We start from the raw sequence: 12,854 nt of genomic DNA, 5'->3' as shown, positions 1-12,854 counted from the left end.
GTCCTCCACATTTTGAAAATAGTGCTCTATCTACGATTGAGGTGTCCTAGTAAAAGTGTTTTTGTTCTTTCCCTTTCTCAGCAGTAAGTAAAATAACATCTAAAAGCGGATGACCACTTGGTATTCGATGAAATGGCATAATAAACCATCCATGTACCAAGTGAAGACTCCCGCGAGCCCGTTGCCTACTTTGGGAAAACCTAGTGTCAGGGTTAGGACTTCCTGGTTCTCACTCCGTGGGTCACTGCCTGCGGCGCCTCAAGCGCGCACTGCCGACCAAGGTTTGTTTCTGACATCACATACCAGGTCAGTTCTCCATCAAAGGACTCCGGACAGCTTACTGCAGGAAACAGTACTTAGCAACATGCAGACCCCTTTCAGAACTGTCACGCAAGCCGGTCAGGACCCGACGTCCAAAAACAAGCTACAACCCCGGAGCTAACACTACCGCCCCAAGGCCGAGCCACCGGAGTTGTGGGCGCGACTCTGTGACGTCAAGACTCCGCTCACGAGGTTGGGGCGGCCCCTCTCGTCTTAGGGCGGGGCGGCGTGCTGACGCCACACGCTGAGGCGGGGCCGAGAGTTTGGTGCCCCGGAGTGGGGTGTCGGCGCCTCATTCGGGTGGAGCTGAGCCGGAGACAGGTAGGCTTGCGCGGCGGCTGGGTCCCGCCGGATTTGGGAGGCTCCGCGCCGGTCAGGCAGGCGGCGAGGGTCTTGGCATGGGGTAAGGCCGCCGCACCCTCGTTGTCGCCGCCGCCCCGGTGACAGGGAGTGGAGCTGGCTGGAGCGGGGCTGACGGGGGGAGGTGGGTGGGACGGAGCCTGACAGACGGACGTGGCAGCCAATGGTGCAGGGGGCGCCTCCTGGCGGGCGGAGATTGGCGGGTGCGGGCGAGCGCAGAGGTCGCGCGGGGCGCGGAGCGGCAAGCCATTGGCTGTGATGGGCAGAGGGGTGGGCTGCGCGGCGGATGTGAGGGAACGGGCGCAGCGGCAGGGGTGACCCCCAAGGTCGAGGAGGCGTCACGTGGGAGTCGTCAGGCTGTGTCCTCTCCCCGCCTGGACGGCTGGAAGGGTGGCGCGCCCTTGAAGAACCAGCTGTGAATTGTGGGCATTCGTTTTTCCCAGAGCGCGAAGACGCTGGTCGGCTTCTGTCCGGACTGACCCTTCGCCCCTGGGACGACCCTTTGAGGAACAGATTACTGTGCAGTACCCCTCTGTCTTGCAGTACTCCTCTGTCGTACTCATCCTTCCTGTGTTCCTTGGGGTGACGCCCTTGAGGAGCGGCTTAGCCCACAGTATCCTGTGTATTCAGTACCCCCATACCCATCCTCCCTGCGCTCTTCGGGGGTGAACCCTGAGTGAATTACCCTCCAGCACTTAGTACCTCCACTATCCTCAGTACCTTTACTGTACTCAGCACTCATCGTTTCTATTCTCTGTGCTCTTCAGGGTGACACTCTTAATGGACAGGTTTCTCTGCTGCATGCGCGCTCAGTGCCCAAATACTCAGGATCCCTCCATGCTTAGTACCCAGAGTACCCATCCTCCCTGTGAACTCTTTGGGGGCAACACCCTTAATGGGCAGACTAGCTTGCAGTACCCTACTGTAGTCAGTACGCTTCTTTCTTCCAGGGATATGGTAGTTCATGTTGAGATGAAGCGCGTTTCCTCGAGGAACACACTAGTGTACCCTTTTCCTTTCGCAAGGCTACCTGAGTCAGTGTAAGTTGTGTAACGAAGCTTGGTAGAAAACTGGTGGCGAGACACTGAGTATAGACAAGAACTTGCTCTCTCTGCCCTTCACCCATGACAGAGGAGAGGTGACTCAGACCTGAGGTGTGAACTCTCTTTTGTCCTGGGGTTTCTCTGCTTTGTTTTACCTGTACTTTGAAGCAGGGAGTAGAGGCTGACTCCCAGGTTTGGGCTCTGAGCAGCTTTAAAAGGATAAATGGCCTGGATGAAGTCTTGCTTGCACTGTAACAAGAGGTGCAGTAGTCAAACTGCAGTTTTTTTGTGCAAGATCCTCACGGTCTGAAAATGTATAGTACTTATTCTAGCTTTGCAAATTAGCTGATTTTGAAAGTTGAAGAAAGATTAGAGTATCCTGATAAAATTTTGAAGAGCATTTTCCACATTTCAAGTACCTTTTTTTTCCCTTAAACAGCTTTATTGAGATATAATTCATGTACCATACTGTTCATTCTTTCAAGTATACAATTCACTAGTTTGTAGTGTATTCATAGTAAGCAGCCATCACCAAAATTTAGTTACTTTTAAAGACTAACTTTAATTTCAGAAATACATTAATTTCTGTTGATTTCATTTGAATTTGAACACACAGCTTATTAAAAGTGCAATATTTACCATGCTATATGTGTATCTTGCATATATATCTATGTATATCAGATCTGCTTTTAATTAGCCTTACTCCTTACTGCCCCATTTGAGAAAAGTACTGTACCATCTTCTTTAAAATTTTTAGATAGTTTTACTTTGGAATAATTGTACAATTACTGAGAAATTTATTCTAGAATTTTGTAATTTTGAGAAATTGTACATGCAAATCAATTATATGCAATTGTAACAAATAGTGCAGAGAGATCCCACTGTCCCTTTACCCATTTTCTTAAATAACATTTTTACAAAAACTTCAGAACTATATCACAACCAGGTATTGACAGTCAAGATAGAGAACCTTTCCGTCATGCCAAGGGTCCCTCCTGTTATCTTGTTATGGCTGTACCCACTTCCATCCTGCCTGCAGTTCCTCAGCTCCTGGCAACCACTAATCTGTTTTCCATTTCTATAGTTTTGACATGTCAGGAATGTTACATAAGGAGAATCGTACAGTATGTAACCTTTTAGGGTTGGCTTTTTTCGCTAAGCATGATTCTCTGAAAATGCATGCAGGTGGTTGCCTATATCAGTAGTTTTGTTCATTTTTATGCTTTTGATGCTATTGATGTACGAGGCTATTGGTGTACCACAGTTGATTTAAGTCTCCAGTCATTGAAGGACATCTGGGTGGTTTCCATTCTTTGACTGTTAAGCTGTTGTAAACATTTATATACAGGTTTTTGGGGTTTCTTTTTCCTTCAAATTCTTGGTTTAATAAGGACTTTTTTATTTTGAGAAAAAAAGGTCCCAAACATCAGGCTGTTCACAAAAATAACCGACAGTATCAACTTTAGAAAACAAATCTTAATATTACACCAGTTATTTTTCTAGAGAATGCATTTGACATGCCAGCTCTCATTCACAAAAGTACATTATTATGTTTGTGTTGAACAGCCCCACATTGCACTCTTACATAGGATATATATATATATATACAGGTTTTTATGTGAACAGAAGTTTTCATTTCTCTGAGAAAAATTCCCAGGAGTGTAATCACTAGGTCATAGGGTGGTTTCATGTTTAGTTTTTTTAAAAGTAGACAGACTTTTCTGTTACATTCTATTACAGACTTTTCTTGTACATTCCCACCAATAATGTGTTTGTGACCCACTTACTCCATATTCTTGGTAGCATTTAATACCATTAAAAAATTTTTAGCCATTCTAATAGATGCGTAGTGATTGTGGTTTTAATTTGCATTTCCCTGATGGCTAGTGATACTGAATGTGTTTATTTGCCTCTTCCATGAAATACCTATTCATATCTTTTGCCCATTTTGTAATTGGATCATTTGCAGTTTTTAATGTTTCATTTTGAGAATTTCTTAAGCATTCTAGTCCTTTGTTGGATATGTGGTTTGCAGATATTTTCTCCTGTCTGTAGCTTGTCTTCATCTTCTTAATGGGATCTTTTGGAGAGCAAAAACTTTTTTAATTTTGGTCAAGTCCTGTTTATGAACTTTGTTTTTTCTGGGTTGTGCTTTTAGTAGCAAGTTAAAGACCACCTCGCTCTTGTTTCTGTTACATATTTCTCTATAAGTTTTATAGTTCTGTGTTGTACATTTAAATTTATAATCGACTTCAAGTTGATTTCTATATAAGGTGTGAATTCTAGCTTGAGTGATTTCTTTCTTTTCTTTTCCGTTTATTCTTTCTCTCTCTTTCCTTCCACTATAAATATCCAACTAGCAGCATTTGTTGAGAAGACTGTTCTTCCTCCATTGAATTGCTTTTACATTTTTGCCAGATATCACTTGGTTGTGCTTGTACGGGTCTGTTTTAGAGTCCTCTGTTGTGTTTCATCAGTCTTTTTGTCTGTCTCACCATCAGTACCATACAATATGATTATTGAAGTTACATAATTTTGAAATTAAGTAAATCGGTTCTTCCCACTACTATTGTCTCAGCTAATCTAATTCCTTTGCCTTTGCCTATAAATTTTAGAGTAATCTTACCTCTGTCTACAGAAATTCTAACTGAGATTTTGATAGGAATTGTGCTAGAGTTGTGTAACAGTTTGGAGATAATCTTCCAGTCCACCAACAAGGTATGTCTCTCATTTATTTAGGTTTTTTTATTTTGTTCATTGGTATTTTGTAGTTTTTAGCATACAAGCCTCGTACACGTTTTGTTAGACTTACAGTTTCCTTTTTAAAAATTCTTTTTCATATGTCCTTTGATAGTTTGTAGAGATACAGTTGGTTTTCATATATTTATCTTGTATCCTATGACCTTGCAAATTCACTTATTCTATAAATGTTTTTGTAGGTTCCTTAAAGTTTTATACATAGATAATCAATTATGTGATCTGCAAATAGTAGTAGTTTTATTTCTTATTTTCTGATCTGTATGCCTTTTAATTCCTTTTTTTGGCTTATTGCACTGGCTACAGTTCTCAGTAGTATATTGAATAGTAGGGATGAAAGTAGACATCCTTACATTGCTCCCAGTTTTAAAAAGGTGCAGTCACTCTTTCACAATTAAGTAGTATGTATTAGCTGTAGGCTTTTGTGGAGGCTTACTATCAAGTTAAAGTTTCCTTTTATTCCTAGTTTTCTGAGAGTTTTTATCCTGGTGGTTGAATTTTGTCAAGTGCCTTATCTGCATCTATTGATATGAGCATGCAGTTTTTCTTTTCAAGCCTGTCAGTATGGTAGATTGCATTGTTTTTTGTTTGTTTTGTTTTTGGCATTGCCACATGTGGATCTAAGTTTCCAACCAGGGATTAAACCCATGCCCCCAGCAGTGGAAGTAAAGAGTCCTGACCACTGGAGTGCCAGGAAATTTCCTAGAGTCTGTTTTCTCAGGAGCTTTTAAATTACACATGAAATTTCTTGAGTAGCTATTTCAAACTGGATAAGTTGTTGTAGTTTGTACTTTTGAGTTTCTTGGTTTCCTTGCTGACCTCATATCTAGCTTTTCTGTCTCTTGTTGAAAGAGGAGTTGAAGTTTCCAACTATAATTTAAATTTGTTTTTTTCTCCACTCACTTTTATTAGTTTGATTCACATATTTTGCAGTTATGTTGTTTGGTATGACATAGATTTAAGATTGCTATATTTTAAGATTTAAGATTGCTGTATTTTCTTGGTAGATTAATCTTTTGTCATTAGTATCTCTGGTAATTTTCTTTGCTCTGATGTCTATTTTGTCTGATAATAGTAGTAGTATTAGATGATGAAATAAACTCCTGCTTTCATTTGCTTAATGTTTGTATGATACATAATGTTTCATCCTTACACTTCCAAGCTTCCTGTATTGTTATATTTGAAATTTCTTATATTATCAGATCCTGTTGTTTTATCCATTCTGCCTGTCTCTAATTGGTATATTTAGATCATTTACATTTAGTGTAATAATTGATATGTTAGGAGTTATATCTGCTATTTTATTCTTTATTTTCTTTTTTGTTTTTTGTTCCTCTGCTTTCTTTTTCTTGCCCCCTTGTGGATTACTTGAACACATTTTTCTTTTTTTAACTTGAACACATTTTTAAATTCCACTTTTAATTACATGTAGTATTTTTTTAGTGTATCTGTGTAGCTTTTTTAGTGGATTTTTAGGTATTGCATTGTGTGTACATAATTTATCACAGTCTACTAGTGTCATCATTTTATCATTTTGAGTGAAATATGGAAACCATATCTCTGTTTACATCACTTTATCCTACTCCACTTAAAATTGTCTTAAATAATTCTTCTACAGACACAGCATTAGAACCATATCAGGTGTGTCGTAATTTTTGCTTCATCCATTACACATCATTTACAAGATTCTAGAGGAAGGGAAACCCACTCCAGTGTTCTTGCCTGGAGAATCCCAGGGACGGGGGAGCCTGGTGGGCTGCCATCTATGGGGTCGCAGAGTTGGACACGACTGGAGCGACTTAGCAGCAGCAGCAGAGGAAAGGAAATTATATTTACCTATATTTTGTTTTTGTTCTTTCTTTCTTCATGATATTACAAGTTTTCCTTTTATCATTTACTTTCTGTTTACAGGATTTCATTTAGCCATTCATTTAAGATAAATCTTCTGTCCATAAATTGTTTTAGTTTTTCTTCATCTAAGATCTTTATTTCCCCCCTTTTTCCTGAAGGATGTTTTTGCTGGCTATAGGGCTCTGGATTAACAGTTATTTTCTTTCAGCACTTGAAAAGTGTTGTGCCACTTTCTCTTGGCCTTCATAGTTTCTGGTGAGAAATATACTATTTGAGTTGTTTGTAGTTTTCAAAAGCTTATGATGTATCATGGAATGTATTTCTTCGGGTTTATTTTGTTTGGGGTTCTCTCAGGTTCTTGAATCTGTAAGTTTATGTCTTCTGCTAAATTTGGAAATTTTGCAGCCATTATTTTTTTGAATACATTTTCAGCCCCTTCCCCTTTCTGCTCCTCATGAGATTCTGATGACATTTATATGCAGCATTAGGTCTTTTATTATAGTCCCACATGTCCCTGAGGCCCTAGTTTTTTTCCCCCAGTCTATTTCCTCTTGTTCAGAATGGGAAATTCCTTTTGTTCATGTTTATCAGGTTTTTTATGCTAGTTATTGTAATTTTCAGTTCTGAAGTTTCCATTTGGTTCATCTCTATATCTTCTTTTTCTTTACTGAGGCTATTTTCATTTGTTTCAAGCATGTTCATAGTTGCTTGTGGAAGCATATTGATGCTGGCTCTTCTACAGCTTTGCCACGTTATTCTAATGTGTGTCATCTTAGTGTTGGTGAGCGCAACAGAACAGGCTTCTGACACTGCTGGGGGGATAGGAGGTGCTGCCTGGTTATTACTGGGTGGAGGCAGAGGCTCCTCACCTGGCCTCCTTGGTATCTGTGGGTAGGGATTCCTTGTCACTGCTGTGTGGTAATTTCTCAGTTAGACCTTTGTGATTCCACCCTGCCTTGTGCTGCTGGGCAGTAAAATCCAGGCTCCCTCCTGGCCTGTACTAATGTTGTTGGGGGGAGGGGGTCGTTGTCACTGGTGGGGATGAAAGTCGCTGATCTTCTCTGATACTACCAGGTGGAGTGGGAGCGGGCCACCATTTTTCTGTGGGGTTGGTTGCAGTAGAGTGGTTATTGTCTAAAAATATCCTGTCCTGCTAGACTGCCCCATTCTCAGTCCGCTGGCCTGAGAGGGCAGACTTACGTTGCAGCTTTTTTTGAGTCTACAGTAGTTGGTATTTCTGGGTTGCCAACTTCTTCAGCACCTAGCCTGGAATATATGAGGCAAAAAGAAAATGAGAACTCAATTCTGAGTCCTCTGGGCCCCAAGATCCCTTCCCAGTCTGTCTCCTCTCCACCTTTCAGAATCGTGATTTTTTTTTTTAATGAAACATCTCTTATTATTAGCTGCATGTAGTGGGAAACAGAAGTTCTGTATATACTTTTTAAGTTTTTAATAAATATTGACAACTGCCCTTTCTTTTCATAAAATTTTAATAATTTGTACTTTAACCAACACCTTTAAAAGATGCCAGCTTACCTATACCATGCATCACCACAGTCAGGGCACCTCTGCTAACAGTGTCAGTCTGGGGAAGGACAGCTCAGTCTTCAGGCCTGTGCACTGAAGCTTGTTTAGGGTTCCTGGTTCAGAGGTGGAAGTCCTTCCTTACAGTCTGGTCAGTTACCCGCTCCAAGTTTACTTCTGTTTAGGTTTACCTTGGAAACTTCAGCTTTTTTAAGAGATAGCATTAGCTGCAGGATTGCTTTTCTTGTTTTTTGTTTGTTTATTTGGCTGGTTGGTTGGTTTTTTGTTTTTCTGGTAAATTGTCCTTTAGTCATAAAAGTATTTTTAAAGTGTAAAATTCTTTCATTTTTGTATCATAGTTACAAAAGACATTGAGAAAGCAGGACTGATTGTTCCCTTCACTTTATGGCAGAGGAAACTGACCATAGATCAAGTGGCACATTTAAGGCTCACATAGTGAGGATCATTCTGCTTTGTTTGCCCTGCAGGCTCAGCCACCACTCATCTAATGATGGCAAAATACCTTTGCAGTTTAAGAGTAACCTGCATTACCTCCCTCTCAGTTTATGGTTGATGAGGCATCACAGGTGAAAGATGTTGAATTCTCCTTAGATTCTCAGCCAGTAAAAGAGAATTGGTATTTGTGCTCTCTCTGTACCTAATGTCTTTGTATCACTGCTAAAGCTAGAATATTGGAGTAACAGCCGTGGGTATGTAGCAAGCATTGTTTTCTTGACTTGTTATGAGAATCTTGAGTCTGAAATGCGCCCCCCCCAAAAAAAAAATCGCCTTTCAAGGTAAGTTGTACTTTTAAAATGGTTCTCAGGCAACATACAGTGGTAACAACCATTTAACTATGCATGTGCTTTTCCCTCAAAGACTCATGTCCTGAGAAACTGTCCAAGCTGTTTTTACCTCTGATTACTCCTCTGCCTAGCCAGCATGACGGTCATAGACGTCAGGAGTCAGTTTATCTCCCCATCCTGTGAATGGGGAGGTGACCTTGGGTAAAGTGTGTGCTGCCTAACTGGGGAATGTTTAGGCGCAGATAAAGTTCTGTTTTATTTTCCTAAGGGCAGAGCACTTAACCCTTAAAAACAAATTTTGCTTTAGTTTTTGCTTCTTTTTTTTAATGTTATTTTTCTCAAATGTATAGATTTATATACTTGTGTATTGAAATTAATGGTTACAAAGAGTGTCACTTTGTGTACTTTATTGATATTGACAGATTCGTGTTTCTCCTTAGACTTTTTAAAAAACAACTTTATTGAGAGGTTTCCCTGGTGGTCCAGTGGTTGAGAACCCACCTCACAATGCCAGGGACATGGGTTTGATCCCTAGTCGGGGAACTAGGATCTCGCATGCCATTCTGTGTAGCCAAAAAAAGAATCAATGAAGTTTAGGGTTGGGCATATTTGTTGACAAAGATTTTAAAAAAAACTTTATTGAGGTGTAATTCATATACCATATAATTCACCCATTTAAACTGTACAGTTTAATGTCTTACAGTATACCATAATGTCGTGAGGCCATCAGCATAATCTAGTTTTAGAATATTTTCATCTCCCCCTTCCCCCAAAAAACCCATACCTGGGCTTTCCTGATGGCTCAGTGGTAAAAAATCCACCTGTCAATGCAGAAAGCCCATACCCATCAGTCCTGTCTGATCCTTACTGCCCCCAACCCTGGGCTTTATGTCTGTATCAATTTGCTTGTTCTGAACATTTCATATACATGAAGTCATACAATATTGTGTTTTTTGTGTGTGAATGACTGTTTTCACTTAATATATTCAAAGGTCATCTGTGTTGCAGGATGTATTGGTATTTCATTCCTTTTTATTGCTTAGTTCTATTACATAGTATGGCTCTATCACATTCTGAATTTTTCCACTTTTTGGCTAGTATGAATAATGCTGCAGTGAACATCTGTGTACAAGGGCTTGTGTGGACATATGTTTTTGTTTTTCTTGGTTGTATACCTAGCAGTGGAGTTGCTGAGCCACATGGTAATTCTATGTTTAACTTTTTGAGAAACTGTTTTCCAAAGTGGCTGCACCAGTTTACACTCCCACTCGGATTGTATGAGGGTTCTAATTCTTCTGTTCTCTCCAACACTTGATTGTATTGATTATATCCAGTCTAGTGGGCCTGAAGTCCTATCTTGTTGTGATTTTGATTTGCAATTTTTTTTTTTTTGCCTTATGACTAATGATATTGGGTATGTTTTAACATTCTTACCGATCGTTTGTGTGTCTTCTTTTGAAAAATGTCTATTTGTATCCTTTGGCAGTTTTTTTGATTGGGTTACTTTTCATTATAGAGTTATATTTACATTTTTGAGTCATGAGTTCTTAATATTCTGCATGCATGTGCCTTATTAGCTGTATAATTTGCATATATTCCTTTTTAGACTGCCTTTTTTGATGGTGTCCTTTGAAGCACTAGGCATTTCCCTTCTGGCTCAGCTGGTAGAGAATCCACCTGCAGTGCGGGAGACCTGTGTTTGATCCCTGGGTTGGGAATATCCCCTGGAGAAGGAAAAGGCTACCCACTCCACTATTTTGGCCTGGTCTATGGGGTCACAAAGAGTTGTACACGACTGAGCGACTTTCACTTTGAAACACTGAAGTTTTTATTTTGATGAAGTCCAATTTGTTGTTGTTGTTTGTACTTTTGGTGTCCTAAGGCACATTGTTTGACTCAAGGTTCTGGAGATTTACTCCATTTTGAAAGTTAGAAACCTTCTAAGAGTCTTACAGTGTCAGCTCTTGCATGTAGGTCTTTGATCCATTTTGAGTTAATTTTGTGTACGGTGTAAAACAGGGGTCCAAAATCATTTTTTCACATGTGGATTTCCGGTTGCCCTGGCATCATCTGTTGAAAAGACTGTTCTTTCCCCACTAAGAATATTTGGCACCCTATCAAGTAGAAATATTGTTCTCAACCACAAGTCAGAACACTTGGGCTTTTTTAACAACTCAAAGCTTTCATGAAAGTGTTTGAACGGTTCAGCATTCCTACCAGAAATGCACTATTCTTAATGTTGACTCTGGAATTGGAAGGATGGAATCCGAACCTTCCAGAATCTGAAATGTATACCTGATGTCTGCTCTGTGGGTCTCTCAGATTGCAGATAGGGAACAGCTGTTCCTGGTCATCCTGGAGTGGAGGCAGGGGGATGTTGAGCTGTCTGCTGAAGGCAAAGTTTTCCTATGACTCATATGAGTCATCTTAAGGGAAGTTTGAAGATTGTTTGTAATTATGCTGGGCAGCACTGAGCTGTTTGTCAGATTTTACGACTGTAGATAACTCAGTAACGTGGTTTGTTTACTGTATCATATTGGAAGGACTGCTTTAGGAAGAAGAGATGAACAGTTTCATACTTGTCAGTGCGATGCCTGTTAATTGGGTATTGCAGCAACTGAATAATGACTGTTAATGGAGGTGATGATACTGCTGTGTTCTAGGAGAATACTTCAACTCAGAGTATTTCAAGCTGCCTAGATAATAGTGATTGGAGAAGGAAATGGCAACCCACTCCCAATCTTGCCTGGAGAATCCCAGGGATGGGGGAGCCTGGTTGGCTTCCATCTATGGGATCGCACAGAGTTGGACACGACTGAAGCAACTTAGCAGCAGCAGCAGCAGATAATAATGACGTTGGAGGAAACAGATGAGTGTCGGCCTGAGTTTTTTTTTTTTAATTAATGTGAAAAGCAACGGTCATAGTATTTTTGCCATCAGTGTCTTTGATAGCTTTTTGTCAGCCTTAAACTTAATAGCTGAGAAAATTGGAATAGAGTTGGCAGTAGGAAGAACTACTGAAGTTACTTAAGGTTTTTTTTAAAAAAGGAGTTAAGATAGTATCCTAAAGATTGCATTTAATTTTTAAGGGGCAAGTTTTTGTTTGTTGTTTAGCTTTGAAATTCTACTTTTGCTGACCTGTCTTTTTCAAGCAGCCAAACAGGCCAGTGTCCTTTATGCATATCCTGATCATATTTGGGTCAAGAGAAGGGGTTCTTACAAACGATGTAGAGGATAGTTTATGTAACATTTATTTCTGGGTAATTCTCAACCTGTCTCAAAGCTTGGATTTCCTTCAGGCAGGAGTGGAGGTGAGGTGTGATTCCCACTTTACAGTCAGGGCACTTGCTTTAAGGCCAATCGTTTATTAGACCATCAGTCACCACTTCCCAGGGCAGAGGGCTATGGTGAGCCTCACTTCTGCCCAACGGCTCCCCTCCCCTTCCCCAGTCTGTTTTGCTATGACTGGAAGAGACCATTGGGCAGCTGGGATTTTTATGGGAAGAGAAGCAGCACAGTGTCCTTGTCCCCTTCCAGAGGCATCTGAATGCTTACACATGATTGGAAGTGGTTCAAGACCCTCCGCTGCAGCTGCTTAGTCACTTCATTCGTGTCCAACTCTGTGCGATGCTATGGACTGTAGCCCCGCCAGGCTCCTCTGCCCATGGGGATTCTCCAGGAAGAATACTGGAGTGGGTTCCATGCCCTCCTCCAGGGGATCTTCCCAACCCAGACAGTCTAAACTCTTTCATGGTCTAGTGGGTGCATCAGCTGCTTTTGTAAAGTGGATAGTGTAGTTAGAGTTATATATTATATTTAGTAAAATTACAACCATCAAACTCAAGATCCATTCAACCTTGGGGAAAGTGTAAACAAACTCAGAAAGGTGACCTATAAAGCAGAAGAGCTAATGCCCGCCTTGAGGGAGTTGGTGGGTTTGGAAGAGTCCTAACAGGTCAAGCTACTGACTGTAGAGTAGTGCGAGGTAGGTGGACTCTTCTGTGGTCACTGCTGTCCATACCTTTGTCTTTCAGAGCCCCCTGCCTCCCTTGTTGGCCCTCTCCTGGCTCCAGTTTTAGGAAATGTGGCATCCGGACCCTTGGCCATCCAGCTAGTCCATTCCTCCAGCCGGCCAAGACAATTCTTGCTCCTCCCCTGTGTTTTTCAAACTTTTCCATCTGTCTGATCTTTC

At 40.8% G+C, this 12,854-nt stretch overlaps 1 protein-coding gene across 2 annotated transcripts in view; it reads left to right on the top strand.

The window, feature by feature from the left end:
* The first annotated feature begins 534 nt into the window (after positions 1 to 534).
* OGDH (oxoglutarate (alpha-ketoglutarate) dehydrogenase (lipoamide)) overlaps positions 535 to 12,854 on the top strand; it is a 67,337-nt gene continuing 55,017 nt past the window's right edge. For both annotated transcript variants that reach the window (XM_010829040.1, XM_010829039.1), the window contains exon 1: positions 535 to 642. The gene's annotated coding sequence lies outside the window, so the exon portion shown is untranslated. The remainder of the gene's footprint in view (positions 643 to 12,854) is intronic.

The sequence above is a fragment of the Bison bison genome, unplaced genomic scaffold, assembly GCF_000754665.1.
Source record: "Bison bison bison isolate TAMUID 2011002044 unplaced genomic scaffold, Bison_UMD1.0 scf7180017864499, whole genome shotgun sequence".
NCBI classification, from domain to species: Eukaryota; Metazoa; Chordata; class Mammalia; order Artiodactyla; family Bovidae; genus Bison; species Bison bison.
The sequence above is the reverse complement of the archived record's forward strand: the minus strand, read 5'-3'. Positions and strand labels throughout refer to the sequence as shown.